Below are 12,337 nucleotides of genomic sequence, written 5' to 3'. Positions count from 1 at the left end.
TGGTCTAAGACACACCAATGGATACATTGAAGTGGACCACCACAATGAGTGGTCCACACATACCAAAAGATCGTATTGGTAGAAAGCAGCATCTTTCTACCAATCAGAGACATGCATATTAGCGGGGCTCTGACAGCCAGCCGCTGCCAACCCTTTCATAGATGATAAACAGTTTTTAGCAGATTTTAGAGGAAGATCAATTTACAAACAATACAGTTCTCATTTTACCTTAAACTACCTACTTGGTGTTTTATTTGATTTATATTATACTTGTGGACTCAAGTATAATTAATTCAAATTATTAATAAACTCCTACGCTTCCTCATACACGTAGCGCGACGTGTAAGCTAAAGTAGTGAGCCAAAGTAGGCCCACTACACCTGGTAGCACTTTGTAGTCCGTCCAACGACCGACTGCTTGACGTTCGTACAGGGTGTACGAACGCGGAGCCGAGAACCCCATGAACACGGAGGTGCCCATGGAGAGCTCCAATACGCCTGCAACGCATGTTGCACGCGCGGACTGCCCCCACCTATCTGACCCAGAGTGGGAGGCCCTGCAACGACTGTCAACAGTCATTGGAGAAGCGGCGATAGCTACGATGCTGCGTACGCTATCGCCGACGGAGCAACATGGTGTTGCTCTGGGGTTCATCATGAAGGAGCAGCGTGATGCTGCTTCCTCAGTGACGGCGTCGTCGGGGACGACACCGCGTGCTCAATCATTAAAATTGAGCGTGAGCAATTATGTAGGAAGAGAGGGAGAGCCTCTCCTCCGATGGCTTGTCGAACTCGACACAGCCATAGCGGCTCGACGTATCGTCGACCCGTTGTCAAAGGTTGCGTTCGCCATGTCATGTCTTGGCGGACGCGCAAGATGTTGGGCGTACGGACGCCGACTCTCCGATCCTACGTGGTTCAGCACGTACGCAGTGTTCAAAGAGGAGCTCAAACAAGCGTTTGAGCCCCCGCAAAATGAGTTCCGGTCGAAGGCAGAGTTCCTCGACCTGCAGCAGGGTAAGCATGACGTTCATGCTTACGCGCAGCGCGCACGATACTGGGTCTCAAATATCGTGACTAACCCGATTGACGAGGCGACTAAGGTCGTCACGTTCATGAAAGGACTTAGAGATGGGCCTGTGAAGACCTATCTCTTCCGAGAGTACCCGAGTACCCTCGAAGCTGCAATCACCCTTGCCATGAAAGAAGAGTTTAGCCTGCGGCAGGCTAAACTCCATGTAAACGTACCAAGGCCGCAACCGCGCCCGGTAGCGAGGACGGGAGGTCCGGAACCAATGGACCTCTTGAACGCAACAACTGCTGGTTACCACCAGCAGGGAGGCAACGTGCGATGCTTCCGTTGCGGAAGGATCGGTCACTTTGCACGGGAGGGCACAGCTCCCATGCCCCCTTGGAGGTGGCCGTCGTGGCGATGCTAGGCATCGCCGCGGACCAACAAAAAACGCGAACATCCAGTAGGCGCGGGGCGCCCTACTGGTAATGCAGTCGCGCGTGCCGACATCGGGCACGCAACACTGAGGACTGCAGCCCCCAGTGAGACCAGCTCTCACTGCAAGAAACAAGATGACAGGCCAAACCTAGTCATCTTGAAGGTTTACTCGAAGAGAGCGAGTGACTCTCTTCGAGCTTTGGTGGATTCAGGCGCGTCGAACAACTTTGTTCGACTACGAAGCCTGTCGAGACTTGACTTCGAGGAGGTAGATACACCTCGAAGTCTTCTGGAGGTACGACTGGCAACAGGTGTCATCGTAAAGACCGAGAAGCGTGTCGTGAACGTGCGCTTCTCGTACAAACAACGAGTGTTTGTCGAACACTTTATCGTCCTGGACCTGGACGATAAGTTCGACATGGTAATGGGCATGCCGTGGCTTGCACGGCATGATCCGGTGATAGACTGGAAGAAGCGCACGCTCGTGCGCTTCGGCCGCGACAGCGGATCAGAGAGCGATGGCCCTGTTACCGCAGCGCACGCACCAGCAGGTGCGCGCGGCTCACCAGTCGAGACAGCGCTTAATGCCGCTGTCCCGGAATGCCCAAGGGGTGCGCGAGGATGCGCACAAGAGGAATCCACGTCGGCAATGCTGCCGACGTCGGAAGATGAGGATGTGTCGGTTCCGAGAACCAACACTCGCGTTCAAGTACGCATGGGACAGTCCCTGACCCGAAGAGGTCAGGTCGACGACGACGCGTCGACTCCGCCAGTCGACGCAACCCTCGGTGATGAGGGGCTCCGCCAATAACTGGCGTCGAGGTGACAAAGGCGTGTCAACTCCGGGAGTTGACGCTGCAAACAGTACGGACGGTTGCAAACGTCCCGTACTGACGCAATTTGTATGCTGTCGTGCAGCCGGGCTGCACGACGAAGCGCCGTGCGATCAAGCCGGGCTTGATACCGCGCGCCCGCGGACAGGGTCCGCCGGCGAACAACTGTCCACGGCCGGGCCTGGACCAGAAGAACAACTGTGCGGAGCCCGGCTCCGCACAACAAGAAGACGGCGCAAGCGGAGAACGCTGCGCAAGTCTCGGTCCATGACCGAGACGCAACAAGAACAGTCTGCTGGGCAGACTGGGGCGGTGACGCCGGACGTCGAGACGCTAAGCGTCTTGACGCGCACCGATACTGGATTCCAGTATCGCGATATGGAACTCGCTAGTCCTCCGACGACGACGTCGGAGTTGACTTCGCTTCCAGCCATGAGCTGGAAGCGCTTCACGCGCGACTTGCACGATGGACGCATCGAGCAAGTCTGCGTTCTTTCGGACAGCAAAAGAACGGAGAGCGAGAGCGAAGAGCTGAGGCAGCTCTTCATGGGAAGTACCACTGAGAGTGAAGACACTCTCAGTGCGAAGACGAAGCGAGAGCGCTTCGAGGAACAAGGTTGGGACTCGTTAAAGTCGATTCCCTATTACGAACTGTTGAGGGAGTACAAAGACGTACTCCCGGAAGAGATTCCTGCGGAGCTTCCGCAGGATAAGGGTATTCAGCACGAGATTGATCTCGTGCCGGGCACAAAGTACTGTGTCACGCGGCAGTGGCCACTGCCGCGAGAGCAAGTAAAAGCAATCAACGACTTCTTTGAAAGTCGTCGCAAAGCAGGACAAGTGCGGGAATCAAAGTCCCCGCACAGTGCTCCGACGTTCTGTGTCAAGAAGCCACAGGGCGGATGGCGCGTCGTTCATGCCTACAACAAGCTGAACGATGCGACGGTACCGGCGCAGACGCCGATACCGCGAAAAGATGTTATCATCGATTCGATGGCCGGGAGCACCGTTTACAGTGCTCTCGACTTGCGAGATGGATTCTATCAAATCCTAATGCGTGAGAGCGATATCCCTCTCACGGCAGTGAGCACGCCAAGCGGCATGGCTGGTAATGCCGCAGGGGCTTAAGAACGCCCCTGCGACCTTCAACAGGTGCGTGACGCACTTGTTGCGCTCGGTGCGCGACTTCGCACCGAGCTACTTCGACGATGTGTTCATCCACAGCCGGGCTGTGGACGGGAAGACCGACGTAGAGATGCACAGGGTGCATCTCCGGAAGCTACTTGAGCTTATGCGAAAGCATAAGCTCTACGCGAACCTAAAGAAGTGTATCTTCGGGGCGAGCGAGATACCCGTCCTCGGGTGTCTCGTAGGAAAGAATGGTGTTCGCCCTGACCCAGAAAAGGTCAGAGTGATTAACGAATGGCCAACGCCTTCATGTGTCAAGGAACTGAGGCAGTTCCTTGGCTTGGCCACGTTCTTGTGCAAGTACGTGGAGGATTATGCGGGCAAGATCCGCCCGCTGTCGCAGCTTCTTAAGAAAGAAGCTGTGTGGAATTGGACACCCGATTGCCAAAAGGCATTCGATGTAGTCAAGCGGGGCTTGACTGAGGCGCCGATCTTGGCAGTGACTGACCAAGATCGCCCATTTCACGTAGGGTGTGACGCATCCGATTTCGCGATCGGATGCGCGTTGATGCAGCACGATCACGAGGGCCGTGATCGTGTCGTGTACTACCAATCGCGTCAGCTGAAACCAGCTGAGCGCAACTACCCGGTGCATGACAAGGAACTCCTTGCCATGAAGTACGCACTCGCAAAGTTCCGAGTGTATTTGCTTGGAAGTAGACCATTTGTGGTTTACACCGACCATGCTTCACTGTGCACCGCAGTGAAGTCGCCACACATATCACAGAGAATGGCGAGATGGCTCTCATTCTTTGCGGCATATAACTTCCGGGTCGAATACAAACCCGGAAGATTGAATGTAGTGGCCGACGTGTTATCCCGTCGGCCGGACTACGCAGAAGCTGCTGACGTCAATGCCATTGACGTCATGCGATCGAGCAAACCCACATCGTCTCTGTTGGGCGATGTGAAGGCCGCGTACGCGCACGACGCGGACACGAAGCTCTTGTTGGCCTATGGCACAACACCTTCTGACAAGGCTCGTCAGAAGTTGCCCAAACACCTTCGTGCGCGTGCACACCGATATCGGGTGCACGACGGACTACTGCTTTACAATGCAGTCGACGACAACGCGGATCGCGTTGTCGTGCCGAATGACCATGACCTGCGACTCAGGATCATGTACGAATATCATGATGCCCCGACTGCGGGACATCTCGGACGTGAGAAGACATACGTCCTTCTCACGCGCGACTTCTACTGGCATCACCAGTATAAAGTGGGTGCGCAAGTACATCCGTGCTTGCGAGGTATGCCAACGCGTAAAGCCTGCACCATTCGCGCAGGCTCCGTTACAGTCACTACCGACTCCGTCGGAGTGTTGGAAGTCCATGTCTTTGGACTTCATCTTTGGTCTTCCCCCGGACAGCGGAGGGAATACCGGTGTTGTGGTCTTCGTCGACCGCTTCAGCAAGATGGTACATCTTGCTGCGGTGCCGGCAGAAGTGACCGCGAAGCAGACGGCCCGTCTGTTCGTCGACATGGTGTTCAAACACCATGGCATGCCGACCGACATCGTGTCGGACAGAGACCCGCGCTTCACAGCGCACCTGTGGCAAGAAGTGTTTACACTTCTTGGGAGCCAGCTTTCCATGTCTACTGCGGATCATCCGCAGACGGACGGTCAAACCGAGCGCGTGAATCGCGTGCTCGTCGATATGTTGAAGAGCTACGCTCACTCGTTTCAATACTGGAGCGAGTGTTTGTCGATGGCGGAATTCGCCATCAATAACTCGGTGCATGCCTCGACCGGGCATACACCGTTCTACGTGAATGCTATGCGGCATCCCCGTCTGCCGAGTTACTCGGAGTGATGGCTCCCACTTTAAGTGGGGGAGGATCTACGACTGCAACACAGCAGTCGCAAAAAGCCGCTGACACCTGCGCAGTGTCAGCCGCGACAACAAGGAACAAGACAACCGGGTCTGCGCCCCGCGCAGACCTTGGCAGGAAGAACCAAGGGTCCGCGCCCTGCGCAGACCCCCAGAACAAGGAAAATGAGTCTGTGCAGAGCACAGACTCCACAAGGAACAAGGACCACGGGTCTACGCAGGGCGCAGACACCGCGAAGAACCACGCAGAGGCCGGGCCTCTTGCGGAGAGCGAGCTGAACGAGTTCAGCTCGGATGCGATTGACTTTATCAATAAAAGACAAGTCGTAATTCGGTGTGTCCAGGACACGATTGCAGCTTCTGTGGATAAACAGAAGCTGAACGCCGATAATATTGGCAGGGGCAACACAAATGAATCCAACGTGGATTCATTGGTTTTGTTATCTACTCAAAACCTGCACAAACATGCAGTTTCGAATTTCGGAGCAAGCAAGCTTGCTCCGCGCTTCATCGGGCCGTTCACGGTGATGGCACGCCACGGTAACGCATACACGCTAGACATACCGTCTAGCATGCGGCTCCACCCGACATTACCCGACATTTTATGTCGGGCGGCTGAAGCCATACCTCCAGCACGAGCCAAGTGGCTCGTCTGACCCGAAGAGACATACTCGACAGGGGAAACCCTCCTCTCCAGCGCGTAGTCGCGCTGGAGCAGTTAATACAGTCGGGCCTACAGCCGGGACACGAAGGAACAGAGCGGCAACCGCCGCGCTCTGAAAGTACTCCACGACCGTCACTTGGTCGTGGAGCAACACGAGATGAAGGTCAACACGGCGTTGACCATCGGGGCGTGTTTCCACCACCTCCGCCACCGCTGCGAGTCGCACGCGGAGAAATTCGCTGGATCGTCCAGCGAATTGTTGATCATAGGAAAACAATCCGAGGTCCGGATTGTTTTCGCATTCGCTGGAGAGGTTTCCCTCCCCAACACGACACGTGGGAACCACGGAACGTCCCGATGGAAGACCTTCCGGACATGGTGAAGGAGTACGAAACCCAACACGCACTACCAGCAAGAAGGTAGTGCGAGCGCTGTAGTAATCTACAGCGCCTGACGACTCGCGTGCTAGATAATTAGCACGGAGATCATTGAAGCTCTCAGGTATACATATAGTATACCTGTTATGGTCGCAGTTGCTAATTCGCACCGCCACCTGGACGGACACCAGCCTCCACCGCAACAGCGTGGAGTTGTTAATACTTGCCTCACTTCGAGAAGGACTCGAAGTGCTTTGGCGCTTGCTTACCCGATCACGGTAAGCAACAGAAATTCGCTTAGAGATGTCGACGCATAGACGTGGTCGACATCGAAGAATCATACACAGACACTGTGTTGTCTGTCCCCGTGGTAGCGGCGCACCTCGCGCTACCGCGCATTGTACTCAGCAACAGAGAGTTTACACTCTGTTGCAATGGTGGTCTTCAGCTTGATCGTGCTCATTGCAGATGAGCACGGAAATCCCCAGCACAAGCAATTGACAAGCAGTCAATATTAATTGACGTGTCGATACCGACACGTCTAAGCTTAACGGGGGGATGGTGTAACGGGGTTACACACACATATGACAACAGTCACTTGTGCATGACAACGGTCACAAGGGACAACTGTCACTTGTGCATGGCAATTGCTGCTTATGGTTTAACAGATAAATATCTGTTAAAGGTTTTAGATACTTCCTCACATTGGTCTAAGACACACCAATGGATACATTGAAGTGGGCCACCACAATGAGTGGTCCACACATACCCAAAAGATCGTATTGGTAGAAAGCAGCATCTTTCTACCAATCAGAGACATGCATATTAGCGGGGCTCTGACAGCCAGCCGCTGCCAACCCTTTCATAGATGATAAACAGTTTTTAGCAGATTTTAGAGGAAGATCAATTTACAAACAATACAGTTCTCATTTTACCTTAAACTACCTACTTGGTGTTTTATTTGATTTATATTATACTTGTGGACTCAAGTATAATTAATTCAAATTATTAATAAACTCCTACGCTTCCTCATACACGTAGCGCGACGTGTAAGCTAAAGTAGTGAGCCAAAGTAGGCCCACTACGCTTCCTATGTACCTACAGAGTAGCACTACCAAGATAAAGTTAACTACATGTACCGGTATAGGCAAACAAACACTAACGTGGTTTACCAATTCATGACCCGCAAGCAGCACCTCATGCGAAATCGTCGGTGACGACACCAATATTAAAGCAGGGGTGCCACTGCGCTATCACCCACTCCAGCAGTCCCCACACTTAATTTTGAGGGCCCTCGCACCTATTTAAGGGCAAGACTGACAAAGCAGTATCAAAGCAAACAGAGCGGACATTTATTTTTTATGACGCACTGACCAGTTGTTGGACTGCCACGATCCCATACAAACTCTCATATTAAACTCAAACCGTCACGCTATCGATGATGAACTGCGGCTCCACTGGAGGCACTTGGTTACAATCGGCCGACGCTTTCAGCACACGTCTCAAAAGCTTACGAACTTCGTGCTTGAGCCCCTTGAAAACCGAGACGTCTAACGGGATGGCGGTCGACGAAGCGGTTGTACCAGCCAGTAGTTAGGTCCTTCACGGAGCGCAGATTGCCGTGGATCATGTGGTGAAGCCCGTTAGCAGCCTCGAGAACTTCCCACGGCTGCACGGGGACCAGACGACGCTGCATTGCAGCGATCCATGTCACAATGCCGACTTCACACTCGGGTGGCAGTAGGGGGGCAGGTCCGGGTCGTTGGCGCTCAATGGAGCAGCCCTTATTGCGCGCGGCGACTTTGCGCTTCAGTGTTTACAATGACACGGGCGACGAGTCGGCCACAGCTGTGAGCTTCTCTCCTGCGAGGACACGATCGATAGCTTCCTCTAGCTGCTTCTCCGTGAAGGCTACCTTCATCTTGCCGGCTCGAGGGGGCTGGATATCTTACGGGATCAGCGTAAAGAAAAAAAGGGGGGGAAGATCTGGTTAAAAAATAGCGAGCCAATCAGAGCAATATTAGCCCAAATGAGAAGATTGGATTGGATAAGTCCATTTAGCCCATGAACTGGTCAGAGGTCATGAATTGGTAAACCACGTTAGCATCAAATTCGGGAACATTTATTGTGCCTTTCTGACGTTTTGCCGATGCTTTGCAAGGGTTAGATCGGTACTTGCGATGTAAATCGGACTTTGTAAAATGGGGGTAGAGCATTGTAAAACGTACCCATCTCCTCGCGATTTCATCCAATCAAGATGCGACACTTCATTTTGTGGTCACCGGCTGGCCGGCTGGCCAGAAGACCTCATTCAGAATCAAGCTGGCCTGGGAGGACGACGCTGAGGACGCACCAAGGACGACGCCAAGGACGGCGATCACGGTGACTACCACTGCCGTCACTGGCCTCTGCATCTGAGAGCTACTTGCCCCGCTGATCTCGCCAAAAAGCGCCCTCGTAGCTTAACGGAAAAGCCCCGTTTGCGGTGATAGAGGTTCTATTCCTCTCGAGGGCAAAACTATTGAGAGCATCTAGCGATGGCGCTAGACAAGAGAGCGAGGCCGGGAGCGTCAGCAGATGCGAGGCAACTGTACGTGAGCAGATGCGGTGCGGGAGATACTAGCGTGGGTGGATGCAAGGCTGAGCCTGCAAGGATATGGCTTGGTGTGTGTAAGCTAATGGCTTCGGGCTCGTACCTCTGGTTTAACTCTGTGAACAACACCTTAGCAGAAACTTCGGAAGTGGGAGAGGCCAGCGCTTGGAATCCCGTGCGCTTTAGCAGATTAGAGGTGTTGTCATGCATCAGTCACTACTGTGGTGTCGAGAAATGCAGCCGAGACAGGGTGCGCAGAAGACTCGAGGCGCCGGCACCGACTGGCAATTCACAACCCATCGCCAGTCATTGGACCAAACCCCCCGATCGCTGATTGGCCTAAATAGGCCGGTGACGATGACTCGTCGACGGTCCCAAGTCAAGCGCGGGCGGTTGCAGCTCGCTAAGTACGGTGCGAGCCTACTGGCAAGATCCGAACCTATGAGTCATCGGCGCCTGTCCCGAGTCGTCGGTGGCGTTTCAACGGCCGTTTGAGTCGTCGGTAACGCCGCCACATCGCAGAGAAAGCGCCGAAGAGTCGTGAGTTACAACTGGCGGTCCAAAAACGGACGCGTTTATACTTGATATTTGTATTGATCGATAGGAAACTTAAGAGAAGACCAGATAAGCCTTCGGGCAACAATAACAGAACAGCTTTTCCTCCCAACCACGCAAGGGCGACACCGGTGCCTGCAGTGAACGACCTGCAGCTCAAGGTAAACCTGGTAGGTAGGATTATGACTGTCGGTGGGCACATCTACTAATGTAGCGTGTGTTCATCCCTGGCAGAGCCAAGAGTTAGTGGCCGCTGTATTGGTAGCGACGAGTCGTCGCCAGGAACTGGAGGAGCGAGAGCGCACTCCATTTATTTCTTCCCGCCGGAGTATAGCTCCGGCACCCTCGTATCACGCCGTAAAAGGCCGGGACCCTTCCTTCTGAGGGCCTGCGAGGTATATTTTGTGTGTGAGAGCGTGCTAGCCTTTGCTCGTGGCTAGTGACGCTGAGTCTTCCGTTGGTCGACTAGCGGAAGTTCGGTACACAGGGGAAACATCAACCCGGTGTAAGGGAAAGTTCCTGGGCCTTCAGGTTCTAACCCTAACAAGCTCATTGAGTTTTCGGTGACTCGGTGGGTGTTGTTGGTGGGGAAAGTGTGCCATATATAATTTAGCGCGTGTTCCTACACGACACTACCGCTTTTGCTATGCATGAATCAATTCCGCTTCCTGACAGTTTAACGTGCCGCTTGTTCATTAAGATTGGCAAGCTTACGGCTCCGGTCGTAACAAGGTGCCTCCTTCACCTGCGATTGTGTTCAGTGTAGCAGAAGGTTATCCAGCGCTACGCACCAAGTTACAGGAGCATTTTGAGAGCAAGCTACCCGATCCATGGAATTCCGAGTTTGTCGTCTACTACAAGCCTACAAACAACGCCTATCAGGAGGATTTTCAGGTGCTGTTGAGCGATAGCAGTGTGATGCAAGTTCAACTCGAAACAGCATGGCACAAGGCAAGGCTTCGAAGCGGAGGTCAAGCGGGTTTCGTACTAGAGCTTTCCATCTACGTACCAAGGCCAGCTAAACAAACTGCGTCGCTTCGACGGGCGACTGCCGCGCGCATACAGGAGCAAATGACACGAGTATCCGAGGTGCTACGCGAGCAAGGAATATCAACAGGCCCTGCTACACAGACCTACGTGGCTACCACGCAAGCAAGGCTTCCCGAGGGCGCTCCGGTTGTAGTGCCGAATAACACGACATTCCACCAGCTGCAGCATGTCGATATGCAGCAGGCCGCAATAGAAGAAGCTCAACAAGAGGCACAACGATTAGATAGTGCAGAGTATCAGCTCATTCGTGTGAAGATTCAAGATGTACCCGTCGCGATGCAGGTGAACGTCAGCGACCTACGCGCAGCGCTTGGCCTTCCCAGGTACAGCTTGCGCCCTCCTTTTCGTGCACCAGTGAACGTCGAGACACCAGCTCCTGTTGTCAACATGGAGGACACAAATCATCAAGACGGTTAAAGCACCGAATGAAAAGCATGCATACATTACAGCTAGCTATTCTCAATAGATAAAAAGCATTTGGCTTGTAACCGCAGTGATTGTACAAGTTTTCTCCAACCTCTTCCTTTTGTCGAGTGCATGCATACATGGCAACGCGTAGCACCGCAAGGGGATCTTCACGGAACGCCATGTTTGCGTGGCGCTGAGGCCAGCGCTTAAGTAGCGAGAAACCAACCTCAATCGGATTGAGGTCGGGAGAGTATGGTGGTAAAAAAACAGCAACGCACCAGTTTCATGAATCATATCCTGGACCTCCTTGTACAAATTTATCTTGGCATTATCCATCACTACGATGGACCTCGGCAGCGGCCACGTATTGAGGAAAGGTAGGATTTTCGTCTTGAAGACGTCATGAAAGCTTGTACGGGTGAAGGTCCCCTCCACATCACCCCAAGAAAAAAATCCCTGTACATCCATCGCAGCAAGCACTGAGACCCGTTTACCTCGGCTAAATGGAATCGTCATGTGGGTAGGCGTGTTTCTGGCAGACCACCCATAACGGCGGAGTACAGACCTGTAAATAAGCATTTCGGTTTAACTTAGTTCACCATTGGCATTACTTGGAGCAATGATATCAAACTTACCTTCCATCTCGTCGACGAAAACGAGCTGATCAGGTCCACTGTAAAAAGGAGCAAGACGTTGAATGTACTCTCGTCGCTCGCGCGGCAGGCTTTCCCTTGCGCGTTTACTTAGTACTTTTCGAGTTAGTTTGAGGTCGAACCTCAACGCACGGCATATTGTAGAGTCGGAAACGCATATAGAGTCCTTGAACCGCGACCGTAACTCGTAGCGCAGCTCCTCGAAGTAGAAGCATGGATGTTCCTTCACATATTGCTCCACAAATGCACATACGTCGCGAGGCCATCGCGAAGTTTTCACACGCTGCTCAGCTTTGAGAACATTACCAGTCATGCGAAATAGTTTGCACCACCGATTGAGACTTCGCTCAGAGAAACCCAGCACAGTAGCTACTGTAGCAGTATCAACTGAGTATACGTAGATAAGCACATTGCCTCTCCATCGCATATCTGTAGAGTAGGTCATCTTAAGCCCTCGCTTTCGAGGAAATCTCCGAATGCCGAGCAAACGCCAGCCATTCGGACATTGCGTTGCTGAAAGCCAGTTTCTCAGTCCGACGAAAGTCCGATGTCTGCGTTTATTAAGCCCAGGGATATTATCGTCTTATTATAAGCTTAACTCGTAGGTCTTGCTTGTCAAATCTTTAGGCTACCCCTAGCCCAGCGTCGAAAAAGGTAGTTTTTCAAGTCCGATTCGCCAAAACTCCTGAAAGGCACAATACCCACACTAATTGGGGGGGGGGGACAACACAAATC

Source organism: Phytophthora cinnamomi (assembly GCF_018691715.1).
Source record: "Phytophthora cinnamomi strain GKB4 chromosome Unknown Contig42, whole genome shotgun sequence".
Lineage (NCBI taxonomy): Eukaryota > Oomycota > Peronosporomycetes > Peronosporales > Peronosporaceae > Phytophthora > Phytophthora cinnamomi.
This window is presented reverse-complemented; position numbering follows the sequence as displayed.